This window comes from Carassius auratus, chromosome 49, assembly GCF_003368295.1.
Source record: "Carassius auratus strain Wakin chromosome 49, ASM336829v1, whole genome shotgun sequence".
Classification (NCBI taxonomy): domain Eukaryota; kingdom Metazoa; phylum Chordata; class Actinopteri; order Cypriniformes; family Cyprinidae; genus Carassius; species Carassius auratus.
The window spans coordinates 4233116-4242159 of NC_039291.1; positions in this window are offsets into that span (position 1 = coordinate 4233116).

Consider the following 9044-nt stretch of genomic DNA (forward strand, 5'->3'; position numbering starts at 1 on the left):
CACAGATATGAACATGCAAATGATGGTGAATTTAATCCAGACCATTTTTTTTTTCTGAAATCATGGAATAAATCTTCATTAGTAAAAACAAAAAAAGTGAGAATCACACACACGCACACACACACAAATAAATGTAACACATATATAAGATTTGGTGTCAAAGGTTCTCACCTGTTTCCAGCGAGTGTAGCTGAAGCTGAGATGCTGTGAGATGCTGATGTGACATTGTGCTTTGCCTTTTATACCTTGAGAAGTGACACCTGGCATTCCACACCTGTCAGGCTGGGTCAAAATGAAACAGGCCAGAAACACTGACCATACCTGTCAGGTAGGGTAAAAATGAAACGGGACATCTTTTCTTGACACCCAAATTCTGGTATTCCTAGAGGAAGTTCCTGTCAGTGGAAAGTGTGGGGGCGTTTAACTGATATTGAGGGCGGCACATTAGAGCACAGTTGAAACAGTTTTTCCACCATTTAAATATAATTTATTTATTTTTTTTCCTGAATAATGCAAAAAATACATCAAAAAGTAAAACTACATATAAGTATAAAAACATACACAGAGCAAAACATGCGCAGGAGTACAAAACAAGAAGAAAAAGTTTATTTTTATTAAACTCTAATAATAAGAGGAATGGTAGAATTGGCATAAAGATTTGTGCCTGCTTTAATTGAGGTCACAATATATATATATATATATATATATATATATATATATATATATATATATATATATATATATATACTTTATTTTTATATATTCTGCTGTCATTTTCATTTTAATTGAAATTTTTGTAAAACAATTTTTTGTTTGTGTTGGTTTTATTAGTTTTTGTATGAATGTGAATGTAGTTTTAGTTTTTTTCGTTTTGGTTTATTCAGTTCAACCTCAACTTAAACTAAATCAATTAAGAAAATAATAATTAAAAATGTATATGTATGTATATATATACAGTATATATGTATATATGTATATATATACATATATATATATATAGTTACCAATATATAATTTGAACTACTTTCTAAAACTGAAAACTTTTCATGTTATTTAATTAATTATTAAAAATGAACACAATTATATTTCTGAAAAATAATATACAACACGTAACGAGTACAAGAAGCAGAGAAGTCTGAAAAGAAAACAATCACCCATGTTTAACCAACAAGTATTATTTAATCAGAAGGATTTGATGCATTGTTCTGTTGCAGTTGAATTATTTTCTTTTCCCTCAGGCACTAAAGGTTCCCCGATCATGTCAACCTTGTGACGTCTTCTTATGATGAAAGATGCAAAGTTGCATCTGCAATAGAAATGAAAGTGAAAGTGCTCTCTGTTCATGCTGACACATGAGTTTCACTTTAGTGGAAATAAACAGCGGTTGGTGGAGCTGTGTATAAAGCACATTTTTCTCTTATCCTATTGAACTTAATGGCCTCCTACAACATGTGCCATGTGGTGAAACATGCAGATCATCAATGAACATCGTTTTGCACAATCAAAGCTTGCACAAAGTGGTTTAGGTCCATCAAGGAAAACCTAAAAATATCAGGAAATTTGAGTCTTATTTCCTGGCCTAATTATAGAAATAATAATAATAATACTAATAATAGTAATAATAATAATAATAATACAAAAATACCCACTGTATCTATATAATACTTATGAATGACTGGTAACTCATCAGTTAAAAAGTGTAGAAACCCTGAATGAATTTCTGCTAACCCATTGTTTACTTGAAACAAAAGTTATCTATTTGCCTGGAAATGGGTTTGTGACAATGCTCAGTTCTTATCCTCCATTATTGGAAAAGAAAACTGAAATCCTTTGGGGACAACGGTTCAGAAAAACAGGCTCTTCTGTGCAGAATATAGCACAATATAAAATAAAGCCTGTCCCAACATGCATGCACAGAGCACCTTTCTTTGAAACCAGGAACTAAGATGTAATCTATTCATTCATCTACACCGGTGATGCAATTTTGACAGCAACATGTAAGTTTTGATTTATTTAAAATGTGGAAAGTACATGTCAAGGAGCTTGTGGAAGAAAATAGAGGTGTGATATTACTGTAGTAGGCATTACATCAGCAACACTAAAAACACCAATAACACATTTGCAACTGCCTTTTTGCACAAACTGACTGGTAAAAGCTCTAACTCATCTAATGTGTAATTGTTATTTGAATAACACCCTGACTGTACTGATCCTCAGATGCCAAATGATTGGTCAGGATGACATTTATCGCGCATGTTATCGATAGTTGTGGCTCTTACAAATACGTTATTTTTTTGGAAAACCTGAAATATGGCACATTTTGCTGCACTTTTCAGCTGAAACGAGGCGTTTAAAGCAATATCTCTGGTTCTCCTTTGCAGATGTGTGTTTATTAAAGCGTAATGAAAAAAAAAAAGAAAAAGAAAAGAACACATTTTGTGGATACAAAATTATATTTTGTGTTATCTGTAGCATGTTTCAAGGCAGTTTCAAACCAAACTCTCCAGTGTCTAGAGCTAAATAGCATGTTCAGTTTTCACAGATACATGTGACTGTGGCAATGTTGTATTTTGCAGCCTGTTGAACATATAATGGCAGTAAAGTCTTTATTTATCAATAATATGGCCCTGTAATCTTTATTTGTGTGAAAAGGAACACAAGTTTTCTTTATTTTAATGACACTAATGTCATTTAAGCTTGAGACTACAGTGCAAAGTATGTATGTATTAGTGTATGTTTGTAGTTTTACAGAAATGCAGGCCTTGAAAATAAGAAAGAAATTAATCTTTCCTTTAGAATTGGTCACAGTTTCCAGACTAATTTGACATATTGCATTCACATTGCATTAACTAACTAACTAACTATCTAACTAACAAACAAACATATGTACAAGTTTTGAGGCCCCTGGTTTTAGATGTAATCAGAATATTTTTAAATGTATTTATTTATTTATTTATTATAACTTGCAAAATTAATATATTTAAATAATTAAATTATAAATTAATGAAACAATTATTTAAAATATCTTATATGTTAAAATCACATTTAAGTCTTCACCAGTATGCTTGTGGATCACAACATTTGCAGAACAATTTAAACTGTTTAATTAATCTAAATTACCCATATGTTTTTTAAAAATATGCACCATCAGTGGTTTCGGTCAAAGATCCCAGCAATGCATAGGAATTCTGAGCAATCTTTCAAGCACCACAGTGATGTCAGTGTTTCGGGAAAGTGCAACAAGTAATGCAAATCCTGAAACCTGTTGGTTTACTAAATAGCATACTTAAAAAGAAAACTTAATTGTGTACTGAATGCAATGTTTTTAGGCACTGAACTGCATATAAATTGCAATTGAATGAAAATGTATTGATTTAAAATTCATGTTAAGTGCAATTGAAGTTTTCAGGGTCCACACCCCATTTATGTATGACTTAAGTATTTCTTATATGTAATTTCATAATTACTTCTAATGTTTCTGAAATATGGTTAAAATATACTCTATTACTACTCTATTAATATACTATATTCTGCCCCAAACGGGCCTTCAAGCTGCCTCCACACCGGCCGTGGGACTGCGCCATCGATCTGCTTCCAGGTGAACCAGTGCCTAAAGGAAGGATATATCCCCTTTCCATCCCAGAGGAGAAGGCCATGGATGATTACATGAAGGAGGCGCTGGCTCAGGGTAACATTCATCCTTCTACCTCCCCTGCTGCTTCCAGTTTTTTCTTTGTGGAGAAGAAGGACGAAGGCTTACGAACTTGTTTTGACTACCGTGCCCTGAACAATATTACAGTCCACATCCCCTCGTCCCAGCTGCCCTGGAACATCTCCGTGGTGCTACTGTGTTCACCAAGTTGGACCTCCGCAGCACGTACAACCTCATTCGGATACGTGAGGGGGACGAGTGGAAAACTGCCTTCATTACCCCTACTGGCCACTATGAGTACTTGGTGATGCCATATGGACTTGTTAACGCCCCCTCCGTGTTCCAAGACTTTATCTGTGAGGTGCTCCAGGAGTTCCTCCGTAAGTTCATCCTCGTCTATATAGATGATATCTTCATTTACTCCCGGAGCCTAGTGGAACATCGTCACCATTTTGCGGGCCTGAGGGCCTTTCAGCTCGACCTCAAGGCAGAGAAATGCTCCTTCCACCAGCCCTTAGTGCAGTTACTTGGATACAACATTGACAGCAGTTGAATCCAGATGGACGAGGGAAAGTAAATGCTGTCAGAAACTGGCCCACTCCTACAACCATCAAATAACTCCAACAATTCATTGGCTTTGCCAATTTCTACAGACGCTTTATTCAGAATTACAGTACTATCAACCCTCTCACTAACCTCCTCTGGAACAAACCAGCCGCCACAGATGCCTTCCACTCCCTCAAGAGGGCTTTTACAACCACTTCACCTCTGGTGCATCCTGACCCCAATTAACCTTTCGTCCTAGAAGCCGATGCCTCTACCACTGGAGTGGGAGCGGTCCTGTCACAGCAGCAGGGGAATCCCAGTCACCTCCATCCATGTGCCTTCTTCTCTCGGAAGCTCAACACGGTGGAGGTAAACTACGACATCGGCAACTGTGAGTTGCTGGCCATCAAGTTGGCCCTGGAAGGATGGAGGCATTGGCTGGAGGGAGCCAAACACCCTTTTCTAGTCCACACAGACCACAATAACCTAGAATATTTGCATTTCGCCAAGAGGCTGAATCCAAGACAGGCCCACTGGGTGCTGTTTTTCACCCGCTTCAACTTTTCCATCTTGTAACGCTCACGGGCCAAGAACATTAAGGCTGACGCCCTGTCCCGGTGTCACGCCCCTGAAGAAAACATAGAAGAACCTGAAACCATACTTCCTGAGAAAGTAATCTTCAGCCCCATTCCCTGGTCCACAGAGACCCTACCTTCCTCCAATCCCTCTGCCAACACTCCACTGGTTTGCCTCCTACCAATCACAGCGCACTTCCTCACCTGAATACTAATCACTCCCATCTGATCGTCATCCACCCGCAATCACCTTAGCACTACAAATACCACACACACGCACCACACAGTCAGCGTCCGGTCTCAACAAGGTCTTACCTGTCTTCATCGTGCGCGTGTGTGGTACACCCTCTTCCACATTCATCACTGCCTCCAGCACTATCACCTCACCCAGCACTACCTGCTCCTCTGCTTGTGCCTCAATAAACTGTGCTTCTGTTACTTTCAGCCTCCTGTCCTGGTATTCCTTAACAGTATGTGTATGTGTATGTATTTTTATGTCTGTATTGGTGTGCTCTTGCATGCTTTCAGTTCATTTACCATCTTCTGGTTGCAGGTGGTAAATGTGTACTATGTCTGTACCACTTATTTTTATTTTATTTTTTATAATTTTTTTTTTATTTTTCTTTTTCTTTCATAAACTATGGCCCCCCACTTGTAAGCTTTTTTAGCTTCTTTGGGGGACCCATTTCACTATACTTAATTTGTATTTTCTATACCCCCGCTGTATCATAGAATTAGCTGGTAATTGTATTTGTGAATAAACTGAAACTCAACTAGGGTAAGAGATAGACTAATATTACTGAAATGTCTTTTTAAAAAGGGTTTCTCACTGTTAACTGATTCTTGGAAGCATTTACAATCAATTCTAGACAATGACAATAATAATGTCATTTTATGAGTACATTTGACTGAAAATCACACAAAGAAAATCTCCAAATCATTCCTATGGGATACTATGTGAAGACTGTTAGAGTTAGCGACAGTAATTCAAGTAAAGGCTCATTTGGTAGTTGAAACCATGATCTAGTAACTAACAGTCCATTTTCAGGGAGTTTCACATTCCTAAGTGTACACCACATTGACGAGGGACAGTCCCTGGAGAAATTGTCTTGCTCTGGGCACAGTACTGAAAGGGGAATCCCACACATCTTAGCTGGAATCATCTCTCCAGGGTTCAAATGGTAGCCTCTAATATGCTAATTAACTATCATACATCAGTGGTTCCCCACCACGGATCCCCATAGAAACTTTCAGGAAACAGCTCTTAAAAAAAACATAAAAAAACAAAAAGTTTTAGTCCATAATGATTTAAATCTACTGGAATGTGACCATATAAAAAGCATGCACAAATCATTATAGCTAATTACTTAAGTAATACATTTGTTAATAGTCTTAACAAATCAAAAAAAAAAAAAAAGAAAGAAAAAGTACAATTTTAAATGGCAGCCTGTTTACACCATTGGATTCTGTAGGACCTAAGGAATAAACAGAGGTGAGATTCATGGCCTTCCGACAAACAAAAGCTTTTTGCATATATTTTTTTAATTTATTTTACCTAATTTTTGTTAAACTTCATACCGAAGACACATGTGAAGGTTTGTAACTGTACGCAAAGTGTTCATAAATATTGAATTTTGCATCAAAACTCATAATGGGAACAAATTCATGAGAAAATGCAGTGTATCACACCAAATCTAATGACAATCGTATGGTTTTTGACCAACCTGTTTAGAGATTACAAGCAAATATTTTACCTTTTTTCATATGTCTTGACCAGTAGGTGGCGCTGTGACACGGCTGTGTAAATACCCTCAGGTCATGCTTGTAATGACAGGTATTATTTTTTTTTCACAATATGCCAAAGCATCACATAGTTATAAGCTCACATTGCATGCTCATTGTAGAATTTGTTGATGTGCTTTACAGGAACAGTTTGATCTTCTGAAAATCATTTAACTTTTTACCAGAACATGAAGATGATCAGAAGCAGTTTTGATGAAAATCAGACAAACCATCTAGGATGTGTTAGAAAATTTCAAATGGTGTGAAAATATTCATGGTGTCAAAATTCCCATTAAGGTAATTTCTCATGTGGACGTCTGTAAAATATAAATGTACATGGCACCTCAGTGATAAAACTGATCCAGAAGGCGATTATTCACAGTAGAGAAGCGAGTTCTTTGAACCCAGTAACGCTCTGCTCACATTGACAGTCGCACGATTGTCTGCTGTAAATAAAATGTCATATGTTTGGAATAATAGGAATAAATTAATATTTAATAATATCTTATTTATTATTTGATTTTTTAAATGCCTTATTTAAAAACATGAAAACTAACAAATTTTAGTTGAAATGGTTTTCTGTCTTGCATTTTATCTCTCAAAATGATGGATGTAATTAAAAATGTGGAAATTAGCAGGAAGAAGGTAATGCAACCTCGTATTTACATAATGTTAACATAAAGCTGTTTGGTTTATACAGGTGATGGTCATATAATTAGAATATCATCAAAAAGTTGATTTATTTCACTAATTCCATTCAAAAAGTGAAACTCGTATATTATATTCATTCATTACACACAGACTGATATATTTCAAATGTTTATTTCTTTTCATTTGATGATTATAACTGACAACTAAGGAAAATCCCAAATTCAGTATCTCATAAAATTGTAATATTACTTAAGACCAATACAAAGAAAGGATTTTAAAAATATTGGAAAACTGAAAAGTATGAACATGAAAAGCACTCTGTGGCGAGGGGGGCGTGGTTTAGCGGAATCTGCAATGGGAGAGAGACGAGGGAGCAGAGCGAGGCGTAAGTAGGTCAAGTGCAAATAACGAACACGTGTGTTTGATTGCAGTAATTGGCGTGGAGAGACCGGATATAAGCTGAGTCACCGCAGAGAGAGAGAGAGAGAGAGAGAGACATGCTGGGACCTTGTGCTGCGCTAGGAAGACTCATCAGTGAATTCTGAGTTATTGACTGTGATTGTGCAATATTATACTGATTATGCCAAGAGGACCGCGAGCTGTTCCAGAGCTGGGTAGACCGGGAGGTCCGGGCCACCCCCTCATTCAAAGACAGTACATCTCCTCTGCCGCTCAACAAGATGGGGCCTCACGATGATCCGGAGGCCTTCCTGGATCTGTTTGAAAAGTCGGCAGAGGCTCGAGGGTGTCCCCCCGCAGACTGGCCCATGCGGCTCATTCCCCTGCTGTCCAGAGAAGCGCAGGTAGCTGCTCACCAACTGCCAGTCCAAAACCTCCTGGTCTACCATGACCTCAAGCATGCCATCCTCCAGCGGGTCGGTCGGACCCCGGAGCAACATCGCCAGAGGTTCAGGACTCTGACCCTGGAAAAGTCATGCCGGCCCTTCGTGATGGCACAGCAGCTCCGGGACTCCTGCCGCAAGTGGTTGATGGCCGACAGTAGCGACGTCGAGGACGTGATCGACCGTGTGGTACTGGAGCAGTTTGTGGCCAAGCTGCCGAGGAAGACGGTGCAGTGGGTCCAGTGCCACCACCCGAAGTCGCTGAACCAGGCCATCCAGCTGGCAGAAGACCAAATGGTGGCGTGTCCAGGGGTCGGTGACCCCTTACCATCTGCCTCTCTCTCTCCCACTCTCTCCTCCCCTCCCCTCTCTCTCTCCAAATCTGTCCCACTCCCTAGGTCCCGTGGAGGGCTTCCGCCGAAGCTAGCCCCGAGGTGGAGGACGGGTTACGGGGCCGAACCAGCATTCCGGGCATTCACGAGAATGTGCGCAGGTGCACGGTGTTTATATCACGTACTATTCGCGAGCTTTACGAGTTATTGGGCAATAGATCAATTCGAACAAGTGTCTATCACCCACAAACAGATGGACGGGTCGAACAATTTAATCGCACAATAAAATTCTTGATTCATAAGTTCGTTCAGGAAGACGGCAAAAATTGGGATAAGTGGCTGGAACCTTTCTTGTTTGCAGTACGGGAGCTCCCGCAAGCCTCCACGGGGTTTTCCCCCTTCAAGCTTCTTTATGGGCGTCAGCCCCGCGGGGTCCTCGACGTCCTTAAAGAAACTTGGGAGGACGGACCGTCTAATAGTAAAAATGAAATTCAATATGTCATGGACCTGAGAACAAAACTCCACACATTGGGGCGGCTGTCAATGGAGAATTTGTTGCAGGCTCAAGACAGAGTCGGTTGTACAACAGGGGGGCCAGACTATGTCAATTTGCACCGGGAGATAAAGTGCTTGTATTACTCCCTACGTCTAGTTCAAAGTTACT